The sequence below is a fragment of the Mandrillus leucophaeus genome, unplaced genomic scaffold (genome assembly GCF_000951045.1).
Source record: "Mandrillus leucophaeus isolate KB7577 unplaced genomic scaffold, Mleu.le_1.0 Scaffold120, whole genome shotgun sequence".
Taxonomy (NCBI): domain Eukaryota; kingdom Metazoa; phylum Chordata; class Mammalia; order Primates; family Cercopithecidae; genus Mandrillus; species Mandrillus leucophaeus.
Window position 1 is genome coordinate 1,314,286 of NW_012100321.1, and position 8,952 is coordinate 1,323,237.

General features: G+C 54.8%; 1 protein-coding gene across 1 annotated transcript in view; it reads right to left on the reverse strand.

The window, feature by feature from the left end:
* Positions 1-7,011: 7,011 nt before the first annotated feature.
* MEIS3 (Meis homeobox 3) overlaps positions 7,012-8,952 on the reverse strand; it is a 28,918-nt gene continuing 26,977 nt past the window's right edge. Inside the window, exon 13 of the mRNA XM_011970060.1 lies at positions 7,012-7,428. The gene's annotated coding sequence lies outside the window, so the exon portion shown is untranslated. The remainder of the gene's footprint in view (positions 7,429-8,952) is intronic.

Consider the following 8,952-nt stretch of genomic DNA (forward strand, 5'->3'; position numbering starts at 1 on the left):
CTCCCGGGTTTACGCCATTCTCCTGCCTCAGCCTCCCGAGTAGCTGGGACTACAGGCGCCCGCCACCTCGCCCGGCTAGTTTTTTTGTATTGTTTAGTAGAGACGGGGTTTCACTGTGTTCGCCAGGATGGTCTCGATCTCCTGACCTCGTGATCCTCCCGCCTCTGCCTCCCAAAGTGCTGGGATTACAGGTGTGAGCCACCGCGCCCAGCCATGTTTTGGCATTTACCCCCTGCCAGGTGCTGTAGCAGCCACACACTGACCATCCCTGGAAGGTGACACATGCTCATTTTGGTGACACCCTCAACTCCAAAATGCCTGGCTCTGTTTACCAGTATCTTTTTTGTTTTTAGATGGAGTCTTGCTCTGTCATGCAGGCTGGAGTGCAGTGGCACCATCTCAGCTCACTGCAACCTCTGCCTCCTGGGTTCAAATGATTGTCCTGCCTCAGCCTCCTGAGTAGCTGGGATTATAAATGCCCGCCACCGCGCCTGGCTAATTTTTGCATTTTTAGTAGAGACAGGGTTTCACCATGTTGGCCAGGCTGGTCTCGAACCCCTGACCTCAAGTGACCCTCCCACCTCAGCCTCCCAAAGTGCTGGGATTACAGGCATGAGCCACCTTGCTGTGCCCCAGTATCCTTCATGCACCTTCCTGCAGTCCCTGGATGAGCCCCTCCCTCCCTGTGCTCCTCCCCTCCTCGTCATCCTCTCGCCTCCGCTCTGCCTCCCTGTGTACCAAAACCCCGCAGACTGGGTGACTTGAAACAACAGATATCTCACATTCTTAGGGGCCAGAAATTGGAAGCCAAGGTGTCGGCTGGGCTGAGCTCCCTCGGGAACCTGCCAGGAGTCTTCCCAGCCTCTTCCAGCTTCTGTCAGGCTGCCGGCAGTCCCTTTCTGTAGAAGGGCACGTGCCATGTTGGACCAGAGCCCACCCTGTGACCTCATCTGAAAAGACCTTTTTTCCAAATAAGGTCACATGCCCAGGCGCTGGGAGGAGGAATTTAGCATACCCTCTGGCGTGACACAATTCAACCCGTCCTATGCCCTGTAATCCACTGGCGGGATAAAGCACTGGCCCGAGTCTGTCCCTTCTCTGCTCAAAGTTCTTCCAGGACAATGGAATATCAGTCGGCAATGAAAAGGAATAACAGGCTGGGCGTGGTGACTCATGCCTTTAATCCCAGCTCTTTGAGAGGCTGAGGCTTGAGCCCAGGAGATGGAGACCAGCCTGGACAACATAGTAAGACCCAATCTCTACAAAAGATACAAAAATTAGCTGGGCGTGGTGGCATATGCCTGTAGTTCTAGCTATTCGAGAGGCTGAGGTGGGAGGATCAGTTGAGCCTGGGTGATCGAGGTTGCAGTGAGCTGAGATCACACCACTGCACTCAGCCTGGGGGACAGAGCAAGACTCTGTCTCTAAAAAATAAAACTAAAACACACACACACAAAAACGGAATGACTGACAGACACTACAGCTGGAAGACATGCTACTGAAAGCTGCCGCTGGAAGATATGCTACTGAAAGAAGTCAGTCACAAAGGGCAGTGTAGCGTGATTCCACTTACGTGAAATGTCCAGAATAGGCAAACCCATGGAGACAGAAAGGGGATTGGTGGTTGCCAAGGACTGGGGGCCAGCAATCACTGTTAGGGCATTCAGAGTTTCTTTTGGGGATGTTGAAAATATTCTAGAATTGATTGTGGTGACAGGTGCACAACCCTATAAATACACTAAAAGCCATTGAACTGTACGCTTTAAATGGGTGAATTTTACGTATAAGTCTCAATAAAACTGTTAACAGAAAGAAATCTACGGCTCTTCAGCGCCCCCTGGAGGGAGGCAGGATCATTGCCTTCCCCTAAGGTTCCACCACGCCGGCCTCCCTCCTGCGGCTCCCTCTGTCCGGTCAGGGCCTGTGCACCTCCGCTTTCCCCTTCCCGGTCTCCTGAGCTTCTCCCCTCCACCCACCTGACAGCTCATCATCCTTCAGGTCTTAGCTCCGACCTTCCTCCTCTGACCCTGACGCCCAGCATGTCCCCTCTGATGGGGCCTTTATTCTGCAGAGGGAGGGGAAGGGCTGGTTTTAGGGGTGGGTTCCTGGAATTCTTTTTAAAAATGTATTATCTTTAGAGATAGGGTCTCATTCTATTGCCCAGGCTGGAGTGCAGTGGCACAATCACAGCTCACTGCAGCCTCGGCTTCCTGGGCTCAAGTGATCCTCCTGCCTCAGCCTCCCTGGTAGCTGGGACCACAGGCCAGCACCACCACATCTGGCTAATTGTTTAAATTTTTTCGTAGAGACAGGTCTCACTATGCTGCCCAGGCTAATCTCAAACTCCTGGCCTTAAGAGATTCTGCCACCTGGGCCTCCCAATTTGTTGGGATTACTGGCCTGAGCCACTGCCCGGCCAAGTCATAGCACTCTGATGGCTGCTTGGACTCTGCTGTGCAAGCGGTAACGACGCCCACCTTGCCTTTGGTGATTAAGTTCGGTGACTTGCTCCCTGCCACCCTGAGATCCAGTTATCCCCATTGGAGTCAGGCTTTCCGATTCTTGCTCTGTCACCCCTGTCTCTTATACACATCTAGATGTGTATAAGAGACAGACCTCCGCCTCCCAGGTTCAAGCGATTCTCCTGCCTCAGCCTCCCGAGTAGCTGGGATTACAGGCACCCGCCACCACACCTGGCTAATTGTTTGTAGTTTTAGTAGAAATGGGGTTTCATCTTGTTGGCCAGGCTGGTCTCGAACTCCTGACCTCAGGTGATCTGCCCGCCTTGGCCTCCCAAAGTGCAGGGATTACAGGCGAGAGCCACTGTGCCCACCCTAATTTTTGTATTTTTAAAAGAGCCAGGGTTTCACCATGTTGGTCAGGTTGGTCTTGAACTCCTGACCTCAGGTGATCCACCCATTTCGGCCTCCCAAAGTCCCACTGTAAGTTCGGACCTAGGAGGAGAGTGATCACGACACAACGATGCCGTGGACACAGACACAACTGATAGAGACCAGCTCTTCACACAATCCCAACCCAAGTGCCGTCTTGTCGTCACAGACAGGAACCTACACAGAGACACACAACCTATACCAAGGCACGTGTGACAGACACTGCCACTCAGCGACACACACACCACGTTCAGCAACGGGACACACGGGCGGTGGCTCTAGCCACACTGACATCCCTCCACCACTGCCCTCGACCACCACATTCCAAGTCCACAGGCCGAGAGGAAACACAGGGGTCAGACATACAACGACCGCAGCCCCCGCGCCCCACCTGCCTATCCCCTGGGTCCTCACCCCCATGACCCAGGATGCCCCTGCACCAGGGGCCCCTCCTGCTCTGCGATGCCCACCTACCATACACGCAGGTCCCGCGGCGGCTTCCTCCTCCCAGGAAGTGGGGGAGGTATTTTTAGTTACAATTAACCTCCCACCCAATTTCCCTTCTCCCCAGGCACATCCAATTGGTTTAATTAGACAGGATTCAGTTAATGAGAGGCATTTCCAGGTTCTGGGAAAAGGGGGAGGAGGGGAAGAGAAGAGCTGTCCCCTCCCCCACTTCCCAGTGTCCCAGCCGCTGGGACCTCTCCCCTGCATCAGGCAGGAGATACACTAAACAACTGCCTCCCCTCTCAGCCGACCTCAAAGCTTTGGCCTGGCCCTGCCCCTCCCTCATATTCCTTCCCCCACCTGCCTTTAAGGGAGGGTGATTGTTTGAAGTCCTTCCTGCTGTCTACCCATCACCCATTCCACCTGAGTCCCGGGGAGTTTTGGGAAGAGATAATACTCTCATCATAGTCACGAAAACAGTATCAGGCCAGGTGCAGTGGCTCATGCCTGTAATCCTAGCATCTTGGGAGGCTGAAGCAGGTGGACAGCTTGAACCCAGGAGTTCAAGACCAGCCTGGGAGACACAGTGAAAAGCCATCTGTACCAACAAATATAAATAATTAGCCAGACATGGTGGTTTGTGGCCGTAGTCTCGGCTGCTGGGGAGGCTGAGGAAGGAGGATTGCTGGAGTGCTGGAGTTTGAGGCTGCAGTGAGCCGTGGTTACAGAGTGAGACCGTATCTCAAAGACAAACAAAAGCAATTAAAAAATTAAAAATCAGGCCAGGCACAGTGGCTCACATCTGTAATCCCAGCACTTTGGGAGGCCGAGGCAGGCGGATCACTTGAGGTCAGGAGTTCAAGACTAGCCTGGCCAACTTGGTGAAACCCCATCTCTACAAAAGTACAAAAATTAGCCGGGCATGATGGGGGGTGTCTGTAATTCCAGCTACTCGGGAGGCCGAGGTGGAAGAATCACTTGAACCTGGGAGATGGAGGTTGCAGTGAGCTGAGATCGCACCATTGCACTCCAGCCTGGGCAAGAGAGAGTAAGACTCCATCTCAAAAAAAAAAAAAAGAGAGGCTGGAAGCACGGTGGTTAGTGCCCAGGCCCTGGAGCCAGGCTGCCTGGGTTCAAATGGAGCCCAGCCCCACAATCTCCAGCTGTGTGACCTTGGATGAGCCGCTTCACCTCTCTGGTCCTACTTCCTCGTCTGGGAAATGGGGACCGTGATGGCACCCACCTCCCGGGGCTGCCATAGGGTTCAACAGATTCTCAGGTATATGGTTCCTAGAACAGAGCCCGGGACACGGCCCTCACTGAAGGGCTCCATAAGGTCATAAAAGTGGCAGCCCATGCTCTCATCCTGTGCCTGTTCTGCTTTTTGTGACACTTGTCCTTTTCTTCCTTTTTTGAGACGAGTCTCGCTCTGTCGCCCAGGCTGGAGTGCCATGGCATGACCTCAGCTCACTGCAACCTCCGCCTTTCAGGTTCAAGGGATTCTCTTGCCTCAGCCTCCCAAGTAGCTGGGATTACAGGCATGCGCCACCACGCCCGGCTAATTTTTATATTTCAGTAGAGACGGGGTTTCACCATATTGCCCAGGCTGGTCTCAAACACCTGTCCTCAAGTAATCTGCCCGCCTCAGCCTCCCAAAATGCTGGGATCACAGGCGTGAGCCATCACTCCTGGCATATCCTGAGATTTTGTTCATTCACTCTTCTGCTCAGCAGATATTTGCTTTCTTTCTTTTTTATTTGGGACGGAATCTCGCTCTGTCACCCAGGCTAGAGTGCAGTGGCGCGATCTCAGCTCACTGCAATCTCTACCACCTCCCAGCCTGATTCTCCTGCCTCAGCCTCCTGAGTAGGTGGGATTACAGGCAGGCGCCATCCCACCCAGCTAATTTTTTGTATTTTTAGTAGAGACGGGGTTTCACCATGTTGGCCAAGCTGGTCTCGAACTCCTGACCTCAGGTGGTCTGCCCGCCTTGGCCTCCCAAAGTACTGGGATTCCAGGCATGAGCCAGCGCGTCTGGCTGAGTGTGGCATATCTTCTGTGCATCCTTCATGTGTGTGTGTTTCGGAGTGTGCGTGTGCATATTTGCATGTGTGTCTGTTCATAGCAACGTGTGTGTCTCTGTGCGAATCTCTCCATCGTGGCTCGCCCCGAAGGGGCTCCAGGGGTCCCTCAAAAACCCACACACGTGCCCCTTGGGCCTTGAACACAGAGCAGCAGTATACATGGTGGGGGGTGCCCGAGAGACTCAACGGTCCAAGGATGGCTCTAAGGAGAGGGTGGCAGAGGGGGAGCTTGAATGGCAGAGGGGCTGAGGGGCACTTGGGAGAGGGGACTGGAGGGCAGCGAGCCAGGATGAAGCAGCCTGGGTCTGCGGGAGAGAGGTCACCTGGACTCTGAAGGAGAAGGGAGGGGGAGGCCCCAAAGATGTGGGTTTCCAGTGGGGAAGGGGACAGAGAGAGACGAGGTCTGAACAAGACAGAGACAGAAAGAATGGCTGGGCGTGGTGGCTCACACCTGTAATCCCGGCACTTTGGGAAGTGGAGGCGGGTGGATCACCTGAGGTCAGGAGTTCAAGACCAGCCAGGCCAACATGGTGAAACCCCGTCTCTACTAAAAATACAAAAATTAACCGGGCGTGGTAGCGCATGCCTGTAATCCCAGCTACTCAGGAGGCTGAGGCAGGAGAATCGCTTGCACCCAAGAGGCGGAGGTTGCAGTGAGCTGAGATCCCAACATTGTATTCCAGCCTGGTGTGGGCAAGAAAGTGAGACTCCCTCTCAAAAAAAAAAAAAAAAGGTACCAGAGGGAGAGAGACAGAGCCAAACAGGGGAGCGACCCACACTCTGCCTTGGTGGTCCCTCTCTCTGGGGGCTGGAGGGGACAGAGGTCTGCAAAGCTGAGAACCCCAAGGGACTCACACTGGTTTCTGAGCCTGTTTTCCTAGTCACAAAGGATAGCCTCTGCTTCTGATAGGCGCTGACACACGGGGCACAGTTCCCCATGTGTTCCTCAAAATACCTCCACCATCAGCACATTCATCCTATAAGACAGGCACAGCCGCTCTCCCCGTTCTCCAGATGTGGAAACTGGGGTCCAGACAGGTGAAGTCATGTTGCGTTCCAGAGGTGGGATTTGAACCCATGTCCGTCCGGAAGCCTTGGAAGTGAGGCTGTCCATGCCTAACCTGCTCATTTCCCATGGGACAGAGGATGTGACCGGAGAGCCACAGCTGGTAAAGTGACACACGCGTGGCCCTGAGTCTTCATTCTCCCCTGCACGCACATCTCTCACAGGAATTTTGCAGTTCCCTCTAGTCAAGAGGTGGAGTCTAGGCCGGGCCTGGTGGCTCTTGTTTGTAATTCCAGCACTCTGGGAGGCTCCCAAGTAGCTGAAACCGCAGGCGTGCACCACCATGCCCAGGCAATTTGTTTGCTTGTTTTGTACAGATGGGGTCTTGCTATGTTGCCCAGGCTGGTCTTGAACTCCTGGCCTTAAGTGATCCACTCGCCTTGGCCTCCCAAAGGGTTGGGATTACAGGCGTGAGCCATCGCGCTTGCACCCGGCCAATCAGTATCCTTATTCGTGACTTATGAGCTTCAAATTGGTAAGAATTTGAAATATTGGAATAGACACAAGAACTCCAGTTGGTGGCTCTGTGTTTTTAAGACTTTATCATTAAAAAAAGAAGAAATTAGAGAAGGGAGGTGGGGGGACAGGAGGGTGAAGGAATCTCTCCAAAATGTCGGATCCGGGCGACCCTCCTTCCCTGACTGCCCAGCCACCCCGTCCCTTCTCTGTCCCGGCGGCGAGGCCCTAGCCGCCATCTTCTGGCAAGGCCCAGGAGCCCAGCTCAGGTCCCAGGCAGAGGTGAAGGCAGAAGTGGGGCTCAGGGCCTGGAGGCCTTGCCGGTGTCCTTGAGAGCCTCTTGGGTGGGCACTCATGTCCCAGCAGGGCCCTAGGGAGGTAGGCGTTGAGCGGAGGGGCCTTTGGAGGTGGGGTCCTGAAGCTGGAGGACCAGGCGGGAACCAGAACCAGGTGTGAGGCTGGGGGTCACAGCTGGAGGCTGGGTCTCTGGAGAGGGGAGGAGACGCCAAGTCAGGAGCGGGAGGGGGCCTGGCCCCATCCCAGCCCATCTGTGCATCCCTCATCAGCCCCAACGTGAGGGGAACACAGAGTGGCTGGCAGGGAATGGCGCGGGGATGTGCGAGCGCCACAGAGAGAGGAGACGCAGTGATGCGAAAGAGGGAGACAGAGAATCAGAGTGGAGGTGAGGGAGGGAGACCTACAGACTGAGACAGAGAACAAGGAGAGAGACAGGCAGAGTGGGACAGAGAGAGACCTGGAAGGAATCAGAGAGAATGACATGGGAAGAGAGAGAAGGAGTCATACGGAAATAGACAAAACAGAGAGAGAGAGAGAGGAGGCCAGGTGCAGTGGCTCACGCATGTAACCCCAGCACCTTGGGAGGCAGAGGCAGGAGGATTGCTTGAGCCCAGGAGTTCGAGACCAGCCTGGGGAACAAAGTGAGACCCCTGTCTCTACAAAAATAAAAATAAAAATGAATATTAGCCAGGTGTGGTGGTGCACGCCTGTAGTCTCAGCTACTTGGGAGGCTGAGGCCAGAGGATCACTTAACCCAGGGAGGTTGAGGCTACAGTGAGTCATGCTCAGGAGTGGAGAGACAGAAAAGGAGACAGAAAGGAGTGAAGAAAAGAGCCCACTGGGCATCCAGGCAGTGGAGTGAGAAGGCCCCTCCATCACTACTGATCCAAAGGTCCCCTGACACTCACTCCAGACCATCCCCATCCACGCTTGGCCATGCCAGAGCTGAGTCTCCCACTGCCCTACTTGGCCTGGATACACCTACCTGTCTCTTTTTCCCAGGCTCGGCCTCCAGCACCCGCCTCCACACATAAGCCCTGTGCAGGCCTCCACTCTCATTCTCAGGGCCTTTCTGCTGGCCCTGAATTCATTAGCCACCTGTCCGGCCACCTGCCTCAACCCAGCCCAAGGAGAACTTCCTCCTTGTGTGCAGGGGGCTGGGACTGTCTCACAGCCACGAGACTTCCAAGCTCTCCTGGCCTTGGCACGTGCTATTCCCTCTGTAGACGCTCCTCTCCTGCCTCACTCCTCCCATTCTTCTGGTCTCACCTCCAAAGTCCTCTCCTCCAGGCAGCCCTCCTTGAATCCTCCAGTCTGGGTCAGATGCCCCCTCCTCCAGGAAGCCCTCTCTAGGTCCTGGTTGGACCTCCCCCCATCCCAGGTCCATCACCCACCCCCTGTGAGCTCCTCCAGTTCCTGGGCTTCACCATTCCAGTCCTGCCCATTCTGGAGCATCACCATCTGGGGATGGATCTGTCCCCTTCACTGGACTTTGTGCCCCATGAGGGCAGGGCTGGGGCTGTCATGGTCACTGTTGTGTCCCCACTATCACCCAGCACAGGGCTGGGCACAGAGCAGCTCAGGGGATGGATGGACAGATGGATACTAAACTGAGGAATTGGGACTTTGTCCAGATGGCACTAGGAAGCCACAAATGGTTTAATCCAGAGAGAGTCTGGCCGGGCGCGGTGGCTCAGCCTGTAATCCCAGC